We start from the raw sequence: 12,348 nt of genomic DNA, 5'->3' as shown, positions 1-12,348 counted from the left end.
ACTGTGGTTTCCCTCCACGCACATCCTGAGTGGCTTTCAAGCCACTCGGTCCAGGACTTGAACCTTTGGGCCTAACTAGGGACCAGTATGTGGGATCCGGCTCCCTCAACCACAGAGCCACAGGCTAGCCCCCTACATCTTAACCAATAGAGACATTTTCTTAAAATTGTGGTGCAAAAATAGAACCAAATACTAAGCAACTGTGGAAATGAATGCAACTCCTTCCAACTTCGTTCTACATGAACAGTTGTACTAAACGGAGAATCTTAACCCGTGGGTGGCTGCCCTTTCTCAATCCTGTTCATGCATGGCATTCTTAGATCTTGGGTATGCTGGAGCAGCCATTCATTCCTGTCAGAGAACTCCATGGGCGACAGAATAACCCCAAGCCAAGAGCACGAACTATTACTCACTCAAGTCTCTGCTTTTTCTCCACAGAAGGAACAGCCATGGTCCTTATCTCTGAAAAACCAATCAACCACACTTGGTCCATTGAGCCTATAGGGGAAAAAAGCAGTTCTGAGAAAATTCAAAAACCAGTATATATATATATATATTTTTTAAAAGGAGATTTTAGTGCTGCTATACAAGATTTATTAAAAACCCCAGTTTTAATCACACTACCATAATTGTCTCAAGAATGGGTCTCATTTTGCTTGATTTGTTTAATTATCAATATATATATAATATAATAAAAGCTGAGGGCCAGCAGGTGGCATAGTGGGTAAAGCACTGGACTCCCACATGGTCAATGGCAGTTCAAGTTCTGAACATAACAGCTTAAAAAATCACACCAGGTGTGTGTGTGTGTGTGTGCGTGTGTGTGTGTGTGCCCAAAATCCTGAGAGGAGAAGGGAGGAGAAAGGATTGCAGTTTGTCTATGCCCCCTGGCAGTGGGGGTGATTTATCACTTCCTCTGTCTCTGTCTCTACTCTATCTGGACTAAAATACAAATAAATAAATACATACATACATACATAAATACATAAATAACTGTTAAATTTACAACCTAGTATAAGAATGAAAACTAGGTCTGTTCCAAACTATATTAAATCCCACTCACAGGGCCAGCAGATGGCATAGCAGTTACTACACTGGACTCCCACATGGTCAGTCATGGTTCGAGTCCCTGACCCGGTGGCTTACATACCGGATACATGTACATGTGTGCCCAGGAAAGGGAGAAGAATGGAGGAGAAGGGTTTGTGGATGGCCATCTCCCCGGAGGGGTGATCTCTCACTTTCCCTCTCACTGCTTCTGTCCTTCCCTCATTACATACTCTCCTACCTGGGGGCCAACGGGCCCTCTTTGTCTTCTTCATTGGCATTGGTGTTTATTTACTCATGCGGAGGTTCACTAACATGATCCATACCTAAAATCTACCAAAGCCCAAGAACAGGCTGCCTGTCTCACAGGATACTACAGCTCATGTCCCACGGGACAGTGAATAGGTTTGTTTTTATAAGACACCTTAGACTTAGTTCAATAAAAATCCTTCATCTGGAGACCTCATCATTGGTTTGGGGTTAGGGCTTTTTATCCTATTTGTGTACACATTTGTTTCATGATTTATCCATTGGTTGCCTAACAATTACAATAAATAATCATGAATCATAATGAAGCAAGAAGAAGACCTATGAATATTATTCTATCATTAGGCTAATTTCCCCAAGGCCTAATTAATTCACTAGATGGCTTTCTACAGTGGACTTCACTTTTGCACCAATGAGTCAATCAACACCCTCTCTGCAAGTCTACACTTATCCTGACCCACACCTGGCCCTCCTTTAGTCTTTCCTCATTTGTCCAAAATTTTTTTTGAGAGAGAGATTTTTGTCATAGGACACATGCACTCACCTGAGAGACAGAGTGAGACAGAGAAACAGAAAGCAATAAATCACCTCCAGGGGGATGGACATGCTATAGTCCCTTCAACTCCATTCTCCTCTCAGGATTTTGGGTGCATGCGGACGCGCGCACACACACACACACACACACACACACACACACACACACTCCCGGCATGAGTTTGAAGCCACCGGGTCTGGGACTCAAACCGTGGTCTACTATGTGGGAGTCCAGCAATGTAACCATTCCGCCATCTGCTGGTCCCAATTTGTCAGAATTTTAAATGCTTAACAAAGAACATCCAGAAATCTCTCCTTTTACTTCACTGACAATGTTTTCTATCTTTCCTAGGGTTTTCTCTCTTAGTTGATTAGAAACTTCACTCAATCAATGGTAAAATGTGTAAATCAAGAGTGGTAAAAAAAAAAAAAGAGAAATATCAAACAACTGTAAAATGAATGATGTGAAAAACGCATGCACACCCATGTTTATTGTAGCATTATTCACAATTGCTAGGAAATGGAATCAACCCAAATACCAAAGAATAAATGCATAGATTGGAAAAGTGTGGCATAGAGGGTGACGTAGTGGTTGAGGCCCTGAACTCCCACCTGGCCAACCACAGAGTCCCAGGCCTGGTGGCTTGAAAATTATGCTGGGTGTGTGTACATGTATGCCCAAAATTCCAGGGGGAGAATGGAGAAGAGGGGACTGTGGTAGGGCCATTCTTGCTGGAGAGTAACTTCTCCCTCTCCCTCTCAATCTCGCTCTCCTTCTCTGCCTGTCTCTGGTGAGTGCACACGCCCTAAATCAAATTTTAAAATAATAATAAAATTAAATGAAAAACTATTTTTAAAAATCTATCCATTTTCAGAAACCAGAGCAACCATGAACATGTGTGTGTGAGTGTGTGCATGTGTGTGTGCTTTAATGGACCTCAGTTTTTGAAAACCATAATAATCATTCTTTCTTCACTACATGCACTCATCATCAGCCCATGCTTGATCCTTTTTCCATCCATTTATACACGTGGTTAGTGATTCATTGATCGATTTGCTTCTGCAGTAATAACATAATCAATACCCATGAGGCATAAACGCCTACAAGCAAGGCCCTGCAATTTCCCCAGCCCCTAACCACAGCTCACTTCCTACAGAGGTCAAACACGAGCTAACCCTCACAGTAGCTGTCAGCGGTGCCCACCTGGGTGAGTCAGCATCTTGGTCATTACTCTGCGTACACTCGGCATTTAGCACACCGCGTCCTCTTCCATTTAGTCAGCTGCTTAATCAGCGTTGTTCAGGAATTTGTTCAGGTTCAGAATTTGCTCACGAAGTCATTTTCCTTTTACACACACACTAAAGGCTAGCAACACACCACCAACCCAACACTAAGGCACTACTACTACATTGTTCAGGTGTTCCTTACCTAAAAGGATTTACCATCACACATTATTGTTATGGGTTTGGTGCTTCGTTAAAAAAATGTGAAATAATCCTTGTTTCGGTACATTTTAACATTTAATGTGCACTCTTTCCTCTTGTTCTCATCTATACATGTTTAGTTGTGTCATCCATCCACCGACTGCCTAATGGTATAATCCATGCCTGTAAATCAGAAAAACATAAAGGAAAATACTCTTCAATATTCTTCTCATTTAGCTATGGCAGCACCGGTAAGGACTAACATACAGTATAATCATGCTGGGAAAATTCATTTTCCAAGTTATAAATATATACCATGATTGAATGTAAAAAGAAAAAAAGATTAAAAATATATGTATATAACACAAACCCCACATATGCTTTTATATTTTTAGAAAGCAAATTAACTCACTATATCTAAATATTATCATTTCAAAACCTTATCAATATAGTTACAGATTATTGTACATTTTTTATATGGTGTCTCCTAAATTTGATGTGTTTTCCATGTGACCACATCCCCATGAACCACATCCCCAAGGCTCAGTGGTCACACGGCCAGTGCTGCTGCACTGGACACAGCCTGTCAGGCCAGCCGGCGGTGGTGGTGAAGGCAGCTGGATTCTACAGGAACCACAGTCCAGTCTGGGACCTGGCAGCTTAAAACACACGCCAGCTGTGTGCAGATGTGCCCGACTTCCCAAGGGGAGGGTGGAGAAGAAAGGACTGCAGCATGGCCATCCACCCTGGGAGAGGGACTGGTGCTTTCTCACCTTCTCTCTTGCTCACTGTCTCTCTGGCAAGCACACATGCCTTATAGCGAAATTTAAAAACCGAAATGAACAATGCCTGCCTCTGGGTTAAATTCCTTCATAAATAATAGATTCCGTGCAGTAACGTGTCTAAGTATGATGTGCATGGCTCAGTCCACATTCTTGCTGCATGGCAAGTCACACTCACCAATATGTCCTCATGAGCCCTCTTCCTTCTGGTCACATTTCACAGAAAGCACAGTAAGCTGCTACAAGCCCAGCCCACCATCATCTTCCACAACAGAATACAAATCAGTCACTCTTCCTGTGTGCTACCCTCACGAGCAGATAAGAGCACAGACCTCTACCAACAAAGAATTGTGTAAATGAACATAAAATTAATATGAAATAGGAAAATGCCAGTAACACAGATAAAATGGACTCACTGTATTTTTTAATGGAATTTAATTGCATTGAGTTGGATTAATCACAATCTTGACTATATCACATTCTCCTCTACCAACAAAGAATGGTGTAAATGAACAGTGGCATACAATTAATATGAAATAGGAAAATGCCAGTAACACAGATAAAATGGACTCACTGTATTTTTCATGGAATTTAATTGCATTGAGTTGGATTAATCACAATCTTGACTATATCACATTCTCATCACTGGGGCATAAACAGCCTTCTGTGGTGTGCACACATGTCTGTAAACATATATACTTCTCTTTTTTAATAAGAAGCTTTGGTATAGTATTTGCAAATAATAGGAAACAATTTGGGGAGGGGATTTTGTTTGTTTTGTTCTTTGCCAGAGGGTGTATGTGCTCACCAAGCATGAAAAGAGAGACAGGCAGAAAGAGAAAAAGAGGGAGAAAGCACCACCCAAGGAGGCATGGTCATGCCGCAGCCCCTTCTCCATCATGTCAGCATTTCGGACACACGTCTACATGTGCATGGTTTATCTTTCACACGATCAGGACTGAGGTTTGAATCGGAGCTGGCCGTGGGGGGTCTAGCCTCTTACCTGTTAGGCTACTGGGCCACCCGTGACACTTAAATATAGGAATCTATTCTCTCATTTTAAGTTATACAGTCCACATTTGTGAGCAAGCCATGCCACCCAAGAACAAGAACTCTGTCACTCACGTTGCTCCTCCCCCACAGAGAGCGGCCAGTCCCTTGGACATTTCAGCGCGGCTCACCGGCTACAGTGCATTCATTCTGTAGAGGAGACGCAGGCGTGAGAACGAGTGGCACTACAGAGTCAAACTTGGAAGTGAGTGTTACTTGTGAATACTGGATTTTCTATAACCCTTGGCTTGTGCCACATTCAGCATTGGTCCAGAGGTGGTCCTCATTCTCACGACCGACCCCAACCAGCACTCCATTTGGGACGGACTACGTTAGTAATGTTTAAGTACTGGGACCAGCAGATGGTTTGGCGGTTATGTCCTTGGGCTCCCACATGGCTGACTGCGGTTCAAGTCCCAGATCCAGTTGCTTCAAAATCACACTGTGCACGACTGCCCAAAATCCTGGGAGGAGCATGGGGGAAGGAATTGCGGCATGGCCACCCCTCCCCGAGGCAGTGATTTCTCACTTCCCTTCTCACTGTGTCTGTCTCTCTCTCTCTCCAGTGAGCACACACAATCTAAAGCAAAAACCTCTCAAAAAGTAACAGAAATAAATAATAATTTTTAAGTATTAAATCAATGATCACCTAAATAAGATCAACAAACATTGGTCGCCATACCCCTCCTATGGAGCTGACAGACTAAGGTAGGAATGCACCATATCTGTCCAGCAGGACTCCCGTGAACTGGGACTCCTCTGTGCCTCCAGTCCTTGCTCTTTACAAACGAACCTGTTACTGTGGCCATGAGGCCCAGGCTCCAACACAGAACGTTTATCATATGGGGGGTAGACAATATTCTCCTTTGTTTACTGGGCTCTGAATAAAGAGGAATCACATCCAGACCAAAGCAAATCATGATCCTCTGGACTGTGTACTTGGGAACTGAATTATGACCTTGAATGACTAAGCGAGTGAATAATTTTTACTTATGTGTATACGTGAAGTATTTTTCCCTGATTTGGAGAGATGGGGGACGTTGTGTCACTTTTAGCAAACGTCCCCTCTCCCTTCTCTGTTCTCCATGAGGATGTTCTTCCCTAAGCTGCTGATGTGTTAGGCCATGTGACTTGCATTGCCCAATGGAGTATGAGTGGGTGTGGCTTAACCCAGGTCTAAGTAGAGCCTTTAAATACGTTTGCGTGATTTTCTTGGTCTGTGAAGCTCCAGGCCTTCACCGTGAGAAACGCACGTCCCAGACACTGCAGCTCTGCATCTAGGGTCATGCCTGGAGAGAAGCTGGGTCGGTATGAATCTACCTCACACCCCAGGCCCACAACTGCTGCCAGAGAGCATTCTCTCATAGGCGAGAAACAAATGTTGCTGTTTTACTTTGCAAGCCACTAAAACCGTGGCTTATTTGTTATACAACGTTGTCAACTAACTGATATATTTTCCCTTTTATTTTGGGGAATTTATTTGTTTACTTAATTTTTAAATATAACCAATGAAATCACCATGAATGCACCAGCCAAGAAAAACTATTAAATTATAGACAGGTAATTTTTCATTTTTACCTATAAACAGAGAACAAAAACCTTTATTTAATGGAATTCAATTATGCAGAAATGCATTAATCTAATATTTGGTTCATGACACACTTCATCATTGTACTTTGCTTAAATCTACGTGATCCTCGTACAAATGTAACAGAAGAGACCTTTCATTTATAGACTACAGTCATGATGACTTGAATTCATCACAAATCTTGGTCTATGTCACATTATCATCCTTCTGTCATACAGCGATGCTCTGGTATGCTTTCACCTTTTTAAAAGTAAATAGTGTAGTAATAGAATGATTATACACAAAACCACTATTTACCACACCACTACAACTTGGACAGTAACTTTTTCATTGTCTCCCATCAAGAGACATAGACCTGCAACGTTAGATAATGCTCACATAAACTATAGGGTACATATTCAAAATAACACTACGAAGTTGATCACGAGTGAACACGCTTATCTTAGATCCATAAACCAAAGATGTTTTTGGCAGTGATTCTCAGTTGTGAACAACTGAATTTGTTTCCTGGTACATTCCTATCAATGACCCATAACAAACCCTCTTTTATTTATGTATTTATTTATACCTATTTAACACTTGCAAAACTCCCACGAACCAAACACCCTGAGTGAGTATCTGAGTAGCCTCTAAACTCCTAACTATTTAAATTTAAATGAACTAAACTTAGGGCCAGCCAGTGTCATGGAGGTTAAGGTAGCTGGATCCCACATGGCCAAGGGCATGGTTTGAGTCCTGGACCCAACAACATATGCCTACCAGCACCTGTGCATGTGCCCAAAATCTCCAAAAGAGGGAGAAATATCAGAGGGATTGTGGCATAACTAACTATCCCCCATAGGGGATGATTTCTCTCTATCTATCTATCTATCTCTGTCTCTCTGTCTCTCTCCAGCGAGCGTGTCCATCCTCTGGCAAATTACCAAGAAAAAAATAATTAAAATAAAAAATTCAGCTATTTGTGCACACACTAGCCACACAGTTAAGTGCTTAAAAAAACACACGTGGCCAGTAACGACCTAGTGAGTGGAACAGATTATAGAGAACACGTCCACCACTGCAGAGAGTTCCCTTGCAATGCACTAGGAGCTGCTCCGTCTCACTCAGTAATAGTCTAGACCTTTTTCTTAATTAACCTAACTGGATTCATCGTAGTCCTGGATTCACAAAACATTACACTGACTTTCTTTTATTTCATCTAATAATTTCCAAAGGGTTTTCCATGAGCACCCATCCGTCCCGTCTCGTACTCCACACGCAGAGCAACGCCATGCTCCCTTTCGCGCTCCTTGCTCAGAGTAAACAGCCTAGATCTTCCTTTATGGATGAATGCGTAAGTGAATTATGTACATGTACACAAGGAAACATGGAACAGCTGGTGAAAGGAATGAAACAAGTTAGGTTGCGTTGTGGTGGTGAAGAGGACAGCATTGAATCAATTATAACCCTCTCATGCTCGGACCGTTCTCATCATCAGCTCATGTTGCAGCCTTTTGTTTATTTATATATTCATGAAATTATTTATTTATTTTTAGTACTAAAACCAACATCCAACACACCACCACGAACAACCAAGAATACTGGCTGGCTTCTTAAGAAGCACATTTTTAAAACAGACCTTGGATGGACAGAATTAGAGGAGCTGTAATTCTAAAGGATGAGTCCTGAATTTCCCTCTAATCTGCCTTAAGGTCTCTCGGGAGAGGGGCCACAGAGTCTAGCCCTGCCCTGACAGGACTCCAAGGGAGGTGGCGTGAATGTTTGCGTGTGCCTTTCACCAGACACTTCTTCATCCTGGCAGACCGCCTAATGTCTGAATGTCCAATGTGTGACCACATTCCCTTCTCGTAGGGAACTCATTTGTACCGGAGACATCTTTCGGATGCTTACCTGACCTGTGTCAGATTTATTCCTACCAAGACAGCCACTCTTTAGGAGAGTCCCAACCACTCGAAGTTAAATTCAAGTGTGTCGGTCAGGTGCGACGGCGGGGGCAACTCAAACAAAACACCTGAAGTAACAGGAGCAGTTCTCGACTCACAGATCCCAGAGAGGAAAGGTACCACGCCTCACGAGGCCAGAAGAAAGGAGGGTGCCTTTCCTGAGTCCCAGGAAATCATCCAAGAGAGGCGTTCTACTTAGCGGGTCTCTAACAAGCCAGCATGTCTACCTGGTCCACGCAGGGTCGCACTCGGTGAGGCGGGTCAGGCACTGTGCCACTGTCTCTTAGGGAAGCAGTCACCAGGAAGTGATTGGACGAGGCAGATTTATGAGACTACCTTCTGAGGAACTGGGAGGAGGTACAGAACTGGAACTGCACGAAGGGTGACTAAGCTTGCTTCTGGTATGAGAAAGTTAAACTTAGGTTCAAAACACATGCCAAGGACATGAAATTATTGGAAATCGCTACAATAAGATACTATCATCATTGTCCCTTTTTTCCTCCCTCTCTTATTTTATTCATTAATTTGTCCATATTCATTAACTTATTTGTGAACACCCCCCCAACAATTCTAGCCAAAGATCTAAGAACAACTATTCCATTTTCTTTATGTACCTTATTCACTTGAGAGTTAACATACTCATATATATTGCATGATTGAATAAACCACATTGTGTCTACACTGAGCAACAGAAGGAAACTTTTAGAAAAAGAAAATACCCCAGATCATTTGTACTGGCACCCACTTGCCCAGACTTGAACTAATAATCCTTAGTTTATGATACATTATCCTCACTGGTCTATGCCTGGCCTTTTAAAATTGTATTTATCCCTTTAAAGACCCAGGAGTCCTATCTAACAGGTAACTCCCAATGTCTTACTTCCCCACATAAACTGTTCTCACTGAGCTCATCACTAGGGAGTGTCAGCAGAAGCACAGTGCAGAGATTAACAGCGGGATGCTATTGGCATAAATGAATAGCACGGATACTTCCGTTTTTAATGTCACTCGAATTTGCAGAATTGTACAATCGTTAACCTTAAATCATGGTACATTCTGTCCACTTGCCTGTGCTTGACACTCTGATTTTATAAGTGTATGTATCAATTTTTTAATAAAATTATAGACGCACATGAATCCACCCCTCGAGCCAAAAACAAGAAAAGGAGCGTAACGCACGGGGGACATCTGGCATAGCATAGTCTCCCTTCCTCTGTCCGTTTCCTACAGAGAACAGCAGAGCAATCGTACTTGTAAACGTGATGACAGTTATGGCAAAGGGGGTCAATCGTCACCCTTGGCCTGCGCTAGGCCATCTGCAGTTTTATGTGTGTGCCCACCTATGCTGAATAATTCAATAAACTCCATTAACCAACCACCCCACCTCAAAACAACAGCACTCACCACTACTCACTTGGGTCAGTCACAGCTCCCTTCCTGCAGGACACCAACATTTCCATCAGCAAAGTGTTCATTACATGCACTCCGGAGCCTCCACTCTGCTAAACACGAGACACACATTGTAAAGGAGGACAGGAACCGAGGTACTTTACTGGCCAGCAGGTGAGCTGTACTCAGAGCCAGAAACTGGTTCGTGGCACAGTCTCACACTGACCCAAGTGCACTCTCACTGTAGGTAGGTACTGGTTTATTAAACAGGGATTGCCTTTACTATAATCATGTTACATATTTTATCATTGCGGTAAATAAGCGTTAACTCACCACCCTAATAAAAGAGTAAGGGCTCTACAAGCGTCTGTCCCTGCGCTTCTTGCCCACAAAGAAACCACCCAGGTTCTTCCTAGAGGACTCAGGTATGCAGAGTAGGAGTACTAATAGTCTTTGACACAATCTCACCATTATTTCCTCCTCATCCTTTGTATTGCTTTTACTTATTTTTTAAATACAATAAAACACAGATGAACCCAACTCTAATCCAGAACAGAAATATGAATTCCATTTATTTCCTCATCTGATTCATTTCTGACTACACAGCAAATCGGAAGCCGCCATTCAGGCCGAGACTGTCCGTGTTCTCCCAGTACACTGCCTACCCGCATACCCGCAGCGTCCAGGAGCCTAGAACGCTGGGGGCTTGCCTTTTACTAACCTCCTAGAGACTGACGACAGGAAGGTGATGGCTGGATCTCAGGGTGAGGGACCTGGCCGGATGCCGACTGGAGTGTACAAGCTCTCCGTCAAACGGAGCCCTGATGTAGAGCCCGGGAACTCTGGCTAGTGCTCTGGGTATGTGACTTATTTAGGAGAGTAGATCTTAAGTGTTCTTATCACAAAAATAAAATAAAATAACAAAATGACATGAGGATAATGAAGGTGGCGGCCACATTAAGGGCGGGCTGCCCTGTGGTAGCCAACCCGCAAAACCATCCCAGTTCAACCAACCCATCAGGTCCTACGCCTTGCCTTTGTCAGCTAGCCGTCGACAAAGCCAGGGACACGTCCTCATCGTTTGGCCCTTTAGCTTAACGTACACGTTCACTCACTGTCAACTCAGCGAGCACGCCGTGGGCCTCGCTATGACCTGTGCCGTCTCCTCTGGCAGAGCACTCCCATGAGCCGTTCTGTGGAGCACAAGGCTGGCAAAGGCAGCAGACAGCCCCCTGGGCCATGGGTGCTCATGTCGGGCTAGCAGGCAGGACATGGTGGCAGTGTCCAGGACAGGCTCACAACTGTTCCACTCAAGGCCTTTGTGACATGATGTCCTTATTCTTTTATCGCTTCAATAATAAAATTAGCGGCCACAACTGCTCTGGTCTCCTGTGAGCGTGTCTCGGTTGTGGAGAATTAAGCACGTCCTTGGTTCCTGGCACGCCACTCTGTCATCTTGTTAATTGTTAAAACCACTTATGTGACACTAAGCACATGTGACCCCACCTCCATTCCCTTCCCTCGTGTCCCTGTCACCCCCTATCTTAAACCATCATTCCCAAATCTCCTGGATACCCACATTCCCCTGAGATATGTGTAAAATTGTAATGCATACCTGTATTCTTTTTTTTTTTTTGAGAGGTTTTCACTATAGGGCACATGTGCTCACCAGAAAGAGAGAGACAGAGAGACAGAAAGCAAGAAATCACCCCCCCAGGGGGGATGGTCACGCCACAATCCCTTCTCCTCCATTCTCCTCTCGGGATCTTGAGCACGCATGCACACGCGCCCGGTGTGAGTATAAGCCGCCGGGTCTGGAACGCGAACCGTGTGGGAGTCCAGAAACAGCCATTACGCTAACTGCTGGTCCCCATACCTGTATTTTTTTTTTTTTTTTTTTTGGAGAGATTTTCACTATAGGGCACGTGTGCTCACCAGACAGAGAGAGACACAGAGACAGAAAGTGAGAAAGCCCCCCCCAGGGGGGATGGTCACGCCACAATCCCTTCTCCTCCATTCTCCTCTCGGGATCTTGGGCACACATGCACATGCACCCAGCATGAGTTTTAAGCCACCGGGTCCAGGACGCGAACCGCGGTCGACTAAGTGGGCGTCCAACGACATAGCCATTATGCTAAGTGCTGGTTCCCCCCATACCTGTATTCTTAAAACTTACAAGAAATGGGTCAGTGGCTGGCTGAGCCCCAGCTGTTGCTGTAGCTGAAAGCTGCAGGGTCAAGGGTCAAGGGGGAGTGGGATGCACACACCTGACACAAGCGTGCACGGGGGGGGGGGGGGTGGGGGGTTTTCGACCCGGTTCCCC

This window comes from Tupaia chinensis, unplaced genomic scaffold (genome assembly GCF_000334495.1).
Source record: "Tupaia chinensis unplaced genomic scaffold, TupChi_1.0 Scaffold000671_1, whole genome shotgun sequence".
Lineage (NCBI taxonomy): Eukaryota > Metazoa > Chordata > Mammalia > Scandentia > Tupaiidae > Tupaia > Tupaia belangeri.
The sequence above is the reverse complement of the archived record's forward strand: the minus strand, read 5'-3'. Positions refer to the sequence as shown.